We start from the raw sequence: 15,927 nt of genomic DNA, 5'->3' as shown, positions 1-15,927 counted from the left end.
CCTTACAGGAACAATGCACCTGTTTTATCTGAACTATCCAGGAGACGGCTGGACAGTGGAGTACAGAACTCACATTTTTGAGGAAGGGCTGAGATTGGGAATGTGTTGGAGCCTCCAGGCACGTGGTACCTAAAGCTGGTGGAAGCCAGAGTGTGACTGAAGAGTGGCTGGCAGGCTGCAGCTACACACAAACACAGAGGGTATGACTTGCATGTGGGAAGGCAGTTTGTGAGCAGCCCAGGCGGGCACTACAGGAACAATGCACTGTGAGGCATGCCACAGTTGCAGGCATAGGCGTGCGCACGGGGTGTGCCCAGGCACACCCTAATGCAGGGATGGGCAAATGGCCCCACTCCCCCAGCGCAGCAAGCCGCGGGCTCCGCGCTCCCGGGCCGGAGCGCCCGGCTGAGCACAGCAAGTCGCCGGCTCCTGCCCCGCCTTCCCCCCTTTCCTGGAGCCATGCCGCCGCACGCACAGCGTTCTGGGGGCCGGAGCCTCATGGTAAGGGATCTGGGGCCAGGGCCGGGGCAGTCAGGGGACGGGGGGGGTGGGATCCTGGGAGGGTGGTTAGGGGCGGGAAGTCTGGAGGAACAGTTAGGGAGCAGGGGGGCTTTGGATGGGGTATGGGAGTCCTGGGGTCTGTCAGGGGGCTGGAGGGTGGAGAGGGGTCAGGGTAGTCAGGGAGCAAGGAGGGTCCTTAGGGGGCAGTTAGGGTGGCAGGGGTCTCTGGATGGGGTGGTCAGGGGACAAGGAGCTGGGGGTGGTGGATGAGTCGGGAGTTCTGATGGGGGCCTGTCAGGAGGCAGGGGTGTGGAGAGGGGTCAAGGCAGGCAGGGAGCAGAAGGGGTTGGACGGGTTGGAAATTCTGGGGGTCCTGTCATAGGGTGGGGAGCAGTTGGATAGGTGTGGGAGTCCCAGGGGGTCTGTCTGGGGCGGGAGTGTGGATAAGGGTCGGGGCAGTCGGGACAGGTAGGGGGTAGGATCCTAGGGGGGCAGTCAGGGGACAAGGAGCAGGGAGGCTTAGATGGGGGTGCGGTCCTGGGGGGGCAGTTAGGGGCAGGGGTCCCAGGAAGGGGTAGTCGGGGGACAAGGAGCAGGGGGGGGTTAGGGGTTCTGAGGGGGGCAGTCAGGGGGCAGGAAGTAGGAGGGAGTGGATGCGGGCAGGGCTAGGGGAGGGCTCCCTGGGTGCACACCCTAATGAAATGTGCTGCACACGCCTATAGTTGCAGGGCACAGGTGACAATACCTCACTGGTTTGGATGCACCCTGGAATGTCATGCCTTCCAATAAGTATTATTCAGTGCTCTCCTTTCCTTTGCAGTGCACAGGAGCCTGGGGGTAATCAAATATTTGATGTACATCCAGGCTTGCAGAATAAAACCAACATACATATTCCATAGCCATTGGGACTCTGAGGATAATTTGTCAGAGTTCTTGTGCCCCACAATGAGAACTTCAAACACAGGGTAACTCTGAGGTAGATATTCACAGGTATTGGGGCCCATTGCAGAGTTGTGGGGCCTACTAGAGAGAAGTGAAGATCACAGTCAACTATTATAGGGTCACAAGCGGGGAGAGTAGCTACAAACAGTTTAAATAAGCTTTTTTGGGAGTTCACTGAAGCCTTTCAATTATTGTGGTTCTACAGTTTCCAACTTATTTACACTAGTAAACTCCATTGCTATTAAAGTCAATGGCAACGCAAACCACCTGAGAACTCCAGAATAGTCTCTGCATGTGTAATCTACAGCAGATGCACTCCTGGCCCATTGTGTTGTTTAGACACTATGGGGCAATAGAGGGGTCACACACCTGCTGGTGCCTACCTCAACTGGAGGAGTGGTCTGAAATCAACAAGATGAAATTCTGCAAAGTACTGTACCTGGAAGGAAAAAAAATCCAAGACACAAATACAAAACACAGGTGTCTTTCTAAGTGGTAGTACTACTGAAAATGAGCTGGGGGAATACAGTGGATCACAAGTTGAATACAAGTCAACAATGTGATGTAGCTGTGGAAACGGCTAATCTTCCAAGACGTATTAACAGAAATGTCATATATAAAAGAGGAGACAATTCTCCTGCTGTGCTCAGCACTGGTGAGGCCTCAGCTGGAGCACTGTGTCCATTTCTAGGCACCACATTTTAGAAAATGTGGACAAATTGGAGACAGTCCAGAGCAGCGGCGCAACAACAAAAGATAAAGGTTTAGAAACCTTTCCTCACAGGTTAGGTTAAAAAAACTGGACATGTTTACTTAAAATAAAAACAACACCACCACCACCCACACACCACTGAGGCGGGACCTGATAAATCTTCTAATGCATTAAGGGTTGTTAAAGAGTACTGATCAGTTGTTCTCCGTGTTCACTGAAGGTAGAACAAGTAGTAATGGGCTTCATCTACACAAAGGGAGATTTAGATTTTCCCCTAATATCTAATCTTTTCAACTATGAAAGTCAGCTATGCATTGAACTAGGCTTCCAATGGAGGTTTTGGAATCCCCATCACTGTCTAGCCTGTTTGTAAGAACTGCCAAACAGCTGTCAGGGATGGTCTAGTTATACTTGGTCCTGCCTCAGAATGTGGGAATGGACTAGACCTCCCTTCTAGACCTCTATTTCTATGATTCTCTTTAAATAAACCCAGCCTGGGTAACCTGGGCCCTGACTCCTCTTAGAGAGGACAGACACTATGTGACAGTGGCAGGTGAGATTTTTTTAGTTTTATAGAAGTATCAATATTAAATTTGTTTCACAGTCATTAATAAGGGCAGTGGTGTAGATTCAAACTAACCTATCTACCCATCTTTAAAAATGAAACAGTGGATTGTAATTTGTATAACTCAGGGATCGGCAACCTTTGGCCAGCACATCCCTCAGCCCGCGCCACTTCCCGCAGCCTCCATTGGCCTGGAGCGGCGAACCACGGCCAGTCGGAGCCGCGATAAGCTGAACCTGTGGATGCGGCAGGTAAACAAACCAGCCCAGCCCACCAGGGTGCTTACCCTGGGGGGGCTGCATGCCAGAGGTTACCGATCCCTGGTATAACTGTACACACAAGTGTCTCCTGCTAATGTACTAATTCCTTCCATGCCTTTGTTCCTTACACCCCATCATTCATTCCACATGCACTGTCAATCCACCCCCATACTCCCATTACACACACTCACCAGACAACTCATTCCACATCTACACATTCATTTTGCATCCATCCAACTCTATACACCCTCATTCCATATTTGCATAGATCACAAGCAAACAACCAGAATCAACTGGGTGTGTTCCCTTCTAAAAACTGGTATTCGAAAACTATTGTCAGCTTGGTTTTGGTGGTAGATTTTTTCAACATTAGTTATGAGGTCTCAAAGATAAAAAAATTAAGATGGTTGTGTGAGGAAGATTTATATTTATTCTCAACTCACTCTGATCACTTCAAAAGATAACCCAGGCCACCTGATTATCTAGCTGGATTAGCCAGAGACAATGAACAGCCGGGGTTTACCATTCTCATTCACAGACAAAGCACAATGGCGGTTCCATTTAGTTACTAGGACACTAACGGAAGAGGTAAACTTCCCCTCATACCAGTTAACACTGAGTAGCACATGTGGCAAGCAACAGATGCCTTCTGCTGGTAAAAGTGTATAATAATGTTAACAATAGCTGCCAAAAACATCAAAGGAATGAAAAACATGTGCAAACATGGGCTTCAAACAAAGAAGATAGTGTCTTTTTGCTATGACTGCTTCACTTTTTACCACAGTCAGAATTTATTAATTAATGGCTACAAGACTGAATCTTTAAGCTGGGCTGTAATTCAGTAAGGACATACCCATGATAAAGCCAGACTCTCCTAATTAGTACATACAGACTCAAATTAGAGAAACATACCTTCCCTATATTGTATGATCTTACCACAGCCACTGCACATTAGTGAAAGTGAAGCTGGAAAAGCAGTATTGCCACAGCCTGAAATGTGTTAAATCTTTCCTGATTAAACACCTCCTATGAACTAAAGGTAAACAGCAGAATTGCAACTGAGATTGTATGCACCTTTAAGACAGCTACACTCTTGCAAAAGACCATCCTGAATGGTCAACCAGCCACTTATTCTAGGTTTATTTGCTCCAGAGATTCTGTGGTATAGAACATGTGCCAGTTGAATAAATAGACTAACATGCTAGCAAAAAAGGAGGAAAGTCTTAGAGCCAGGCGCATACAATTCAATAAGTATTTTAAAAATATTATAAGGAAAAACAGGAATAAAGTGTTAAAATGCTTTAAGTATAATAAAAATCTAGAAGAGGCAACAATACAAGCCTTCTTTAAACTCTTATTGATATTGTTATAGCATCTGATGGGGGCCATATGGTTTCAGTAAACATAGAGCTGGTCTGCAATAGAATTGGCTCTCACGTTAGGGCAAGAGTTACTCTACAGCACCCAACTTCTGTTTCCACCTCAACATGCCCTTTATGAACACCCTGTCCACATGTAGTTCAAATACTGTCTTGAGCTCTCCTTTATTACACTTTGGCTCTCTAGGCCTCAAGCCTACTTCAATGTCTCTCTTCTGAATAACCCAAAAATAACATAAAACACAAACTCACACAATCTTCAGCCCAGCTGCCCTTTAAAGTCTTTCCCATTTAGACAGGGTCTCTGCCAAGCATCCCTGCCCAGAAAGCTTTCTCCCATTCTTTCCTACTTCTTCAGTTTTTTCCCTACCAACTCAAGGCCCTACAGGAGCCTTCTTGCACCCTACAATAGCTATAGCCATAACTGCAACCTGCAGAGCTTTCCTCATATACTCTCAACTGTGGTCTCCTGCTCTTTTTTTTATGGGAAATCACCTGATTCAACCCAGGTGTGGCACACTCTGTAATCATCATGGCTGAATTAGCCCCAGGATCTCCAGCACACAGGCAAGCAAGCCTGTTACATAGCCAAATGCTTCATGCAACCTGAGGGAGATTTGGGACAACTATATTGGCATGTGAAACAAAACAGCATCGGCCATTCAGAGGTTGCACTCTGACCTTAGTTAGAGCTCTACAATATATCACTTGAAATACCAGCAGATCCTAGATGGGTCCTAGTGAGTAGTGTGCATCTAACCTATCCCACACTAGTACTGAATTTTAACTCTCATTTCATTTGCATGCAGTATTGTGAAGGAATGAAGAGAGACTGATGAAATGAACCACAGCCGTGATTCAGCTCTTTTGAGTTCACTTTCAGTTCAGCTGTTCAGACTGATTGAGTCAGGAGGCCCCCTGCATCTATGCCCTAGAGATATTTAAATGAATTCTGGACCTAAAGACCCTTCAGCAATAGAAAAGGGCAATCTCCAGTGAGACGAAAGAGGAAGAAGACAACGCTGACACCTGGGCCAGTAATAGCTCAGAAATATTTAGTGCAAGAGAGGAATTTAAGAAAAAACACAACTCCCAGAGATGACTGGTTCAAGGAAGAGCAACAACCAATAAATATTTAAATTAAGCCCCAAAAGACACTGCTCTTTCTAACCATCTGTTAGCTCCAGCTGAGACCCTAGCCTGGGAACCCCTGCCAGCCCCAACCCCATCCCTAGCCTGAGGCTCATGCCATCACAACTCTAACACAGCCCCAGTGGTCCTTTTTGGTCCCAAACTTAATCCTAGTCCTGGGCCCCCAACCTGACTCTAGCCCGGGGCTATTTGCCCACCCCAATCCTAACCCTAGCCAGTGGACCTCTGTTCACACCAAATCTAACCCTAGCTCTGGCATCCCTGCCCACCCCATATTCACCTTAGCCCAGAGACTACTGCACACCCCTACCCTAACCCTACCCTGTGGTCTCCTGTGGCCCCAGTCTTAACCATACACTGGAACCTCCCTGCTGACCTCAACCCAAACCCTAGCCCAGAGATCTCTGCCTGCCCCAATCCTATCCTAGCCTGGGGCCCCTGCCAACATCAATCCTAACCCTAGCTGAGGACCATCTGCCTTCCCCACCCCTAATTCTAATCTGAGACCTCCCCTGTTAGCCCCAACCCCAAACCTACGGTTCGGGCCAGCAGAGGGGCCTTGGTTAGCTTTAGATTTGGGATTCAGAAAACACTGTGTTGGAGTCACGTGTCCCCTTCCCATTAGTTTCAGCATCTGCAGCTCTGTTTCCTAATTTTTAAAACTAGAAAATCTTTTTTTTTAATTTTCTTTCTAAAAGAAGTTGTGAGCAAACTAGGTCTTGGAGACTGAGGAGGAGACGTTGGTACAGGAAATGAGTAATTCAGAAGGAAGCATGCAGATGCAGCCACTAATATAGTGGGATTCATTGATAACTCAAAATAAATGGCCTGCTCATGTAACCCACATGCTTTATACCACAGCATTTGACTTGGGCCCAAAGAAAGGGAGAGTAGCAGTTGGGAGAGGATATGGATTTTACTTAGAGTACGCTGTCCCTGCAGACTTCCAGAAGCACAGCATGGCAACTCAGCTAAGGGGCCCAGAAACATCCAGAAGTATGGTGCGACAGTTAAAGCTTTATTGGAAGTTTTCATTGCCCAATCCACCTTGCACTTCACACCCAGTCTCACTCCAAGACCTGATCCAATCAGAGCACCGGGGCGGCGGGAAAGGCTTAAGGTTATAAATATAGAATTTAAAGACAGGCTTGTGGCTGATCCAGACCAAGAGATATGTCTGCTGTGAGGCTGGGTCCCAATACCTGCAGCACCTGGATTTCTGTTTCATCAGCAACTGAGGACCAGTCAACCCTTAACCCGAGGGCTGGAATGCTGCTAGTCTGGATATGCCTATTCTGCTTGTTTCCTAATGAGGTTCTGAAGAGTTTGAAGGGCCTGACAAGTTGCCATTCTTCTCAAGCTCTGAGGAGTTCAGGTGACACACACTGCATGGCCACACTATAGAGACAGAGAAATCATCTCAGAGATGATCAACGGGGAATGTGTTTGTATGTGTGTACTAAAGTATAGAAGCATAAATGTGATGCTGTAACCTGATATTTGAATATATAACAGCAACAACGTGAGGAAGTCTGTATAAGGAACATCTGTAGATTTACAGTAACAGCTTTTATTTAAAAGTTATTCATAGTATTCCAAATATGATTGACAATGGTATATACTATTTATAATTTTTTGTATGAACTAAATATTTATTGTACTGCGAAACTGTATAGTACTCTCTCTTTTTGAAGCTAAGTGGAAACTATTAACACTTATTAGGGTTTAACATACAGTATCCCTGAAGTTCACCTCTGTGTAATGTTTTTTTAAAAGTATTTCAAAGAGAACTCTGGCCTGTGCTTTGGTGAAGAGTTAAGCTGAGGTGCAGGAAGAAAGGGAGTGTAATAGAGTTAAACATCCCCCACCCTGTTACACTTGCATAACTTTGACCCAGGTATGTGGGATCAAACAGACCACTTTTGCATTGTAAGAAACATGCAAGACAGTCAGGCTGCCTCTCTGGCCACAGTAGCAGAGGCAGTTATGCTGATGATCATCCTGTACCTGTCCACAAGTGCTCTTCCCAAAGGGAGACCCGCACTGGTGCAATCTCTGTCCCTAGCTCAATTCTGCTTGAGGCCATTTCCCCAATCTTCCAACCAGATGCTGGGATTTGTCCTTCACCCCTCACAATCAATACATGTATTCCTACATTCCATACTACCATCCTGTATGCTGTATGCCAGGGATCGGCAACCTTTGGCACACGGCTCGCCAGGGTAAGCACCTTGGCAGGCCAGGCCGGTTTGTTTACCTGCCGCGTCCGCAGGTTCGGCCGATCGCGGCTCCCACTGGCTGCGGTTTGCCACTCCAGGCCAATGGGGGCTGCAGGAAGTGGCGCAGGCCAAGGGATGTGCTCCTCGCTGCTTCCCACCGCCCCCATTGGCCTGGAGCAGTGAACCGCGGCCAGTGGACACAGCAGGTAAACAAACCAGCCCGGCCCACGAAGCCACATGCCAAAGGTTGCCGATCCCTGCTGTATGCTGACTCCCATATATTCCAATCCTGACCCATTAAGGTCCCTCCCCCCCGCATCCTGTCCCTTTATTCCCCAACCACAGCACTGCAGCTCATATGGAACCAATGAGACAGTCTGGCAACTAATTCAGCTATTCCTCTTGATAATGAGTAACCAAGAACTTCTTCCCTAACTGAGCCCCCCAATGGTCCCAGCACAGGAAAGGCAGCAGCAGAAGACAGAGACTCAGTGAAAGCACATCTCCCTCTGGTGAAATAGAACCATGCGAGTATGCCAGGAACGTGCTACAACGGCCACTGCAAGGCTCAGCCCTTCCGCTTAAAAAGCAGTTTCTTTCTCCTATGAGCACGTCCCAATCATTGATTAAAGGCCCCCGCCCTTTTTTTCCCTCTGTGCCTTTAACACACTATATAAAGAGCACAAATTCCTCTCGTTATGGGTCCTTGTTATGTTTAGACCTGGAAAGATTAGATTTGTATCAGTAAATGTTGGTAAATATCAATTTCACTGCACACACACAGACCAACAAAAATATTTGCATTTATGATAATCAAAATTTCCAGATAGGCAAAGTAAGAGAGAAGCTCCTTGGGAATTTATTGCAATTTGGCCTAAGGATATTTACTTTGTGTATTTTGACATGTGCTGTTGACAATTTGTGTTTTAACAGTTATAAAGCTTTAACATTTTGAATCTCAACCTCTACTATCATTAAATAATTGTTGTCCAGACCCCCTAAATTCCCACAACTGTGAAAACTAAAATCCATAAAAATAAATACTTTAAACCCATAATTTGGTGCAATTATGAAAATTTAAATTGATAACAATAGAAAAAAGTTTAAAAATAAACATTGGTATCTGTTGAAATTATTAAAAAATAACTAGGCTTGACAGATTGCCATTTTTATGTTTATTTAACTCATTTCTTCTGTTGGATGGATGTTTAATTTTAAATGCTTCTTCCCGCAGCTTGTTTCATGCAATATGTGTCTTGGTGCTCCTGCAAGGAGGAAGTGGTTTTCTGGGGCAAATGCAGGAATTGGGTATGGGGTCATTACAGTCCTCTTCCTCCACTGTCTCCTCTAGGTCTTGTCCATCAGGGGGAGGTATTCCACATTGTATGGATATGTTACAAAATATACAGCATGCCAAAATGATCCCATACCCTTTTTAGGGCTATAGTGTCAGAGGTGCTGCAACTAGGGGTGCTGGGGGTGCTTCTGTACCCATTGGCTTGAAGTGGATTCCAATATATACTGGGTTTACAGTTTGGTTCAATGGCTCTCAGCAACCCCACTGTAAAAATTGTTCCAGCGCACCACCAGGTGGATAAAGACATCTCCTGTGCATCTTTAGGAGGCCAAGGCTCTCAGTGGCTGTTCTGGTTGGTTTCGTAAACACAGTTATGCCATCTTCTGGAGGAAATGCAAGGGTGGACTATGGGGGTCATGAACCAGAGTCAGGATGGTACCTGTCTATTTCGTGCAAGGGTGAAATGTTACTACATTCATAAGCCTTTACCTTAGGCAGTATGAGAAAGGGGAGAATGAATGGAAGGAGCTTTTAGAGGAATGGGATGCCAGAACTAATGTTGGCTAGGGTTCAGGGGCATATTTTACCTAGCCGCCACCCTCCACAAACTCATCATTGATTAAATGCCTACACAGACCAAACAAGGACCAGATGTAGGAGTTGAGCCTCTGCTAGAATGTTTGAAATGTCCATAAATAATTTGAAAAAGGCAATTAGGTATAGAATTGCTAAAATCATAGCGCTAGGGCCAAAACATAGCTGGAACACAGCCACAACCTTTTGATCAGTAATGACTGCAATGCCCCAAGGTGCAGAGCTCAAGGCCTACAGACTGAGCAACACGGTGAGAGATGGGAGCTGTGCTTAAGGTATTTATAAAATGCACATAGGTGCCCAAAGAATAACACCTGGCAATGGAAGAAAAATGTGTGCCTAACCTTGGCCTACTTCCACTTAGGAAAATAATTAATATCCCTAAATTGTCTGCTAAGGTGCATTATTAGGTGCTTAAACATTAGAATTGGTCAAAACTCAGGTTTTCTGGTGTGCAGGAAAATTCCACCATTTTGAAGTTTCCTTTAGCCATGAATTGGAAGGTATGGTCAACTTTCTGACATTCCCTGCCAACCAAAGCTTCATGTCAGAAATATCAAATCACTTTGTTTCACCAAGGTCTAAGTACTTCATTTCAACTTTTATTTTTATAATATATCAAATTTGAAACAAAGCACTTTCAGCTAATCAAAATGAAGTGCTTCAGTAATTTTGTGTAAAGTATCACTGAAATTGGTACATTTCCATGAAACGTTCCAATGTTGTAGAAGCTGCATTTTCTGATGGAAAACTGTTGGGTTGGAAAAATTTTGACCAGTCCTTCTCAGTGGGCTTGACCAAGGTGGCAGAGCTGGCCTATGAACTCCTACTGTCAGTCACCCAGTCCCACAATGCAACTTCTAAAGTATGTGGTGTCGTTTTTCTTACACTAATATTTAATTTTATGCAAGTGAACTCCCTAGGAAGTCAGTAGGTTTGCCAGCATCCAGGACCGGCTCTAAATTTTTTGCCGCCCCAGGCAAAAAAGATCGCCGCCCCGCTGTAACACCCTCCCTCTCCCAAGTGCCGCGCCGCTGACCCCCTCCATCCCCAGCGCCCGAGCCACCCCCTGAGCACTGCGTCGCCCAACTCCCCCCAAGCGCTGCACCAGGCTACCCAACCTCCCTAAGCGCCGGGCCGCCCAAACCCCTGGAGTGTCGGGCCGGGCTGGCCAAACCCCTGAGCGCCGCGCCAGACCGCCCAAACCCCCGCCCCCCGGAGCGCCACACCGGGCCGGCCAAACCCCCAGGGCGCTGGGCCGGGCCGGCCAAACCCCCGCTCCAAGCGCCGGGTCGGACCGCCCAAACCCCCCAAGCGCTGCGCCAGGCCACCCAAACCCCCGGAGCACCAGGCCGGGCCACCAAAGCCCCTGCACCCCCTGCCCCACCGCCGCGCTGTGGAAACACCTCCCACGCTGCCCGGCTGAAACAAAAAAACCAAACCCTCGAGTGCCGCCCCGCCGAACAAAACAACAACAACAACAACACCGCAAGCGCCCCCCGCCACCCCAACATTGGCCACCCCTTCTAAGGTGCCGCCCCAAGCACGTGCTTGGTCAGCTGGTGCCTGGAGCCGGCCCTGCCAGCATCTCACTAGCCAAATACATGGACCACTCCCAGTTTTTACAATTTTGTTCCATGTCTTCAGAGAGTCACACATTTTATAAGAAAGCCTCAGCACATTTACACGTCACATTGTGATGATATAGTTTCACTGTGTGAAGACTTGAATATATTTCACCATGATGCAATGTCATAATATGAGGATGCAGAGAACATGGTACTTGAATGCCATTACTGAGATGTCAGGTCTGCCTTTAGAAAATCTGGCCTCGTGCTTCTCAGTCTCTATGTAACAGGGTTCACGCTGCGCCCCTGGGTATTCGGCCCCTGGCCTCCCTCTTCAATGAGTCATGGACACTTCAGTCTGGTGCAACACTCGTGCTCTTTATTCTCAAAAGGTTTCCCCACCACCAGTTCCCAACTAGATACAAGCTTCACAGCTACTTTGCATACACCAGGCCTGGCCAGCAACAGACGAGGAAGCTCACACTTCCTTCTGTGCCTGACCTTTCTCTTTCCCTTGTTCTCTGGCTTCCTCCCAGCCTTTATAGCTCTGAGCAAATAAGACTGGCAGGTGTGGCCAGTTACCAGGTAAGCACCAGGCTATTCCCTAAGCCCCACTCCATTCTCCTTGATTGGGGCTGGAGTGGCAGGAGCTGATTAAGGGCTTCTCAACTAGCACCCTGCCACACTGTACAAAGTTTCGTTTGAGAACAATTCCAAAAGTGGCAAATAACAGCTCTATGACCTGGTTCCCTCTGTGGCTTTAGACAAGTCATTTAATATACTGCCCTATTTCCCCCCACCTCTGTAGAATGCTGCTCACTAAGTGTCATGCCATTAATTAGTTAGTGATTATTAAGCTTTAGCCTGAGATTTTTAAAGCCATCTGGAAGTTCAATTCTCATTGCCTCTGAAGGATAAAAATACTACCACTTTCAATGCCCATTACAGCACAAGTACTTTAGCTAGCCATCCTTCATCAGAATTAATCATTGAGACCAGTTGGCTCATAGAATAGTGCTACAATTCAATATCTTGCTGTAAGGTGACATTTTAAATCAGCGGTATAGAAAGGATTCTTATGTCAGAGATTGCACATCAATTTCTATTTTCATTCAATACTGATTTATTTTTAAAAGAATTTGCTCTATAAATATGGAGGGTTGTACTTTCAGTCACCTACCTATCAGATTATTGTGTTTAAATATTTAAAAATTAAAGCGCTTCCAATGGATAAACCTGAATTAAAGTTGTATGAAAATTGATTTAGTACCTCTTACACTGAGCTGTACTCTGCCGGAGTAACAAATGGCACTTTGCAGCAAAATGACTACTGCTATCACTGGACTTAGCAATAAGAAATATATATCTTTTGCAATTTATACATTGTGAAGCGAGTATGTTATTACATGAATATTCACATTGTTGTTTGAGTGCACTTTTCTTCTAACAGAAATGTGTGGGTCTAATTCTGGATTTTTTATCTTTATTTTTGCTTTTGGTGGGTTTAAAATCAAAATCCGATTGTTAGAGACACCTTTGTCTGTTGTGACAACTGGTAGGTTAGTGTAGCTATTTTCTCAGTTAAAATGGTCGGAAGCCTTTTGCATTAATACATGTCCTTGCTGTTAAAATGCTGCTTTATCACTGGATGGCGCTCTCAACACACAATAGACATTCAGTCCCAGAAACACACCACTCTCAGTCCCTGATTTACCTAAACCAAAAAACAAAACCAAGTTCTATAGAGTTGAAATTTTCACAAGCCATAAACTATCTCTGCAAGTATTCAGGAGGCTAATATGAAATCTCAGTAGACAGATGAAAAATCAGGAATAATGGATGTTATAACATTGTGTTATGTTCTTTTTATCTTAGGTCTTTATAAAGCCTCTGTTACTGTAGTATCTGAGCGCTTCATAGTCTTTAATGTATTTATTCTCAACACCCTGGTGAGGGAGGGAAGTGCTGTTATCTCCATGGTACAGCTAGAGAATAGAGGCACAGACTAAGTGCCTTGCCAAAGGTCACACAAGACGCTCATGGCAGAGCAGTAAATTGAACTAGGTCTCCCGAACCCCAGGCTAGCACCCTAACCACTGAAACATCATTCCTCTCATAAAGATCTCTGCGCAATCCAATAGAAGGAACTTTTCAACTTTCCCTTTCTCTGACCTCTTTGTCACAATTCCAGCAGCATCATATGGCTCACTTTAAGGCTTATTTTTAAAAATCACCATTTAATTTCAGTTTGACAACTTAGGCCTGGTCTACACTATGAATTTAATTCAGATTTAGCAGCGTTAAATCGAATTAACCCTGCACCCATCCACACAACGAAGCCATTTATTTCGAAATAAAGGGCTCTTAAAATCGATTTCTGTACTCCACCCTGACGAGCAGAGTAGCGCCAAAATCGATTTTGTCATTTCGAATTAGGGTTATTGTGGCCGCAATTCAATGGTATTGGCCTCCGGGAGCTATCCCACAGTGCACCATTGTGACCGCTCTGGACAGCAATCTGAACTCGGATGCACTGGCCAGGTAGACAGGAAAAGCCCCGCGAACATTTGAATTTCATTTCCTGTTTGCCCAGCATGGAGAGCACAGGTGACCACAGATAGCTCATCAGCACAGGTAACCATGCAGGCCGATAATCGAAAAAGAGCACCAGCATGGACCATACGGGAGGTACTGGATCTGATCGCTATATGGGGAGAGGATTCAGTGCTAGCAGAACTTCGTTCTAAAAGACGAAATGCCAAAACTTTTGAAAAAATCTCCAAGGGCACAATGGAGAGAGGCCACAATAGGGACTCAGATCAGTGCCGCGTGAAAGTCAAGGAGCTCAGACAAGCCTATCAAAAAACAAAGGAGGCAAATGGTCGCTCCGGGTCAGAGCCGCGGACATGCCGCTTCTACGCCGAGCTGCATGCAGTTCTAGGGGGGGCCGCCACCACTGCCCCACCTCTGACCATGGATTCCGAGGCGGGGATAATCTCATCAGCTATGCCTGAGGAGTCTGCGGACGGGGAAGAGGAGGAGGAGGAGGAGGACGAGCTTGCAGAGAGCACCCAGCACTCCGTTCTCCCCAACAGCCAGGATCTTTTTCTCAGCCTGACTGAAGTACCCTACCAACCCTCCCAACCCAGTATCCAAGACCACGACCCCATGGAAGGGACCTCAGGTGAGTTTACCTTTTAAAATATAAAACTTGTTTTAAAAGCAAGGGTTTTTAATGATTACTTTGCCCTGAGGACTTGGGATGAATTCGCAGCCAGTACAGCTACTGGAAAAATCTGTTAACGTGTCTGGGGATGGACCGGAAATCCTCCAGGGACATCTCCATGAAGCTCTCCTGGAGGTACTCCAAAAGCCTTGCCACAAGGTTTCTGGGCAGTGCAGCCTTATGCCGTCCTCTATGGTAGGACACTTGACCACGCCATGCCTGCAGCAAGTAATCTGGTACCATTGCATGACAAAGCCTGGCAGCGTATGGTCCCGGTGTTTGCTGGCATTCAAGCAACATCCGTTCTTTATCTTGCTGTGTAATCCTCTGGAGAGTGATATCGCTCGTGGTAACCTGGTTGAAATATGGGAATTTAATTAAGGGGACAGAGGTGGCAGTTTATACTGGGCTGTTTGCCTGTGGCTGAAAAGAAATCCTTCCCTGCAGTTAGCCAAGCGCGGGGGGGGGCGAGGGGGAATTGGGCCAAAGCTTTTTGTGTTTGGCTAGCAGGGATCTTCCCTGATACTAGCCACGCGGTGGGGGGAGGGATAAAGTGATCATCCAGAGAATTGGATGGCGGGGGGGTGGTTAGTTTGTTTTCTGCTGCTGAAGGTTAACAGGAAAACCGCAGCACTCAACGGGCTTTGCTTGGTATGTGGGAAAGGAGGGCGCAGAAGCCAAAAGACAATGGCTTACCATGGCCGCATGCAAGCCGAATTCTGTTGCCTGGACCTGCGTCTGTGATCTCTAGCAGCAAAGCCACAGGCACTCAATATTAAGAGGCAAAATGCGACCTTGCACAGAAATCACATGTGCTATGTAATGTGAATAGTGTTGGTCACCGGGAAAGAGTATAAGCATTGTTCTGCAAAATGTATCTTTTTAAAAAATTCTCTCCTTTTTTCCCTCCCTCCAGCAGCTGCAAATTCTTCAAGCCTCCCTCCTCCGTCCCGAAGGCTATCACAGATAAGGCGTCGGAAAAAGAAGACGCGAGACGATATGTTTGCAGAAATCATGGAATCCACCCGCAGTGACAGAGCTCATCTGAATGAGCGGAAGGACACGGTTTCAAAGTATAGGAAAGAAGCCAGTGAATGTGAGGACAGGAGGGACCAACGTGAGGACATGAGGGACCAACGTGAGGAGAGGAGAGACGCTCGAGATGAGAGGTGGCGGCAGGAAGATCAGAGGAGGCAGGATGCAATGCTGGGGCTGCTGCGTGAGCAAACAGACATGCTCCGGCATCTGGTGGAGCTTCAGGAATGGCAATAGGGTAACAGAGTGCCGCTACAGCCCCTGTATAACCCCCCCTACCCCCTCACCATGTTCAATAGCCTCCTCACCCAGATGTGTAAGAACGCGGGGGGGGGGAGGCTCCGTACACCTTCCCATTCCACCCCAGTGGACAGCCCAAGCAAAAGGCTGTCATTTTTTTAACCTTTTTTTAGTGGCCTTTTCCTTCCTGCCGATCCTCCTTCCAAACCCCACCCGGGTTCCCTCCCTCTTTTTATA

This window comes from Chrysemys picta, chromosome 1, assembly GCF_011386835.1.
Source record: "Chrysemys picta bellii isolate R12L10 chromosome 1, ASM1138683v2, whole genome shotgun sequence".
NCBI classification, from domain to species: domain Eukaryota; kingdom Metazoa; phylum Chordata; order Testudines; family Emydidae; genus Chrysemys; species Chrysemys picta.
This window is presented reverse-complemented; position numbering follows the sequence as displayed.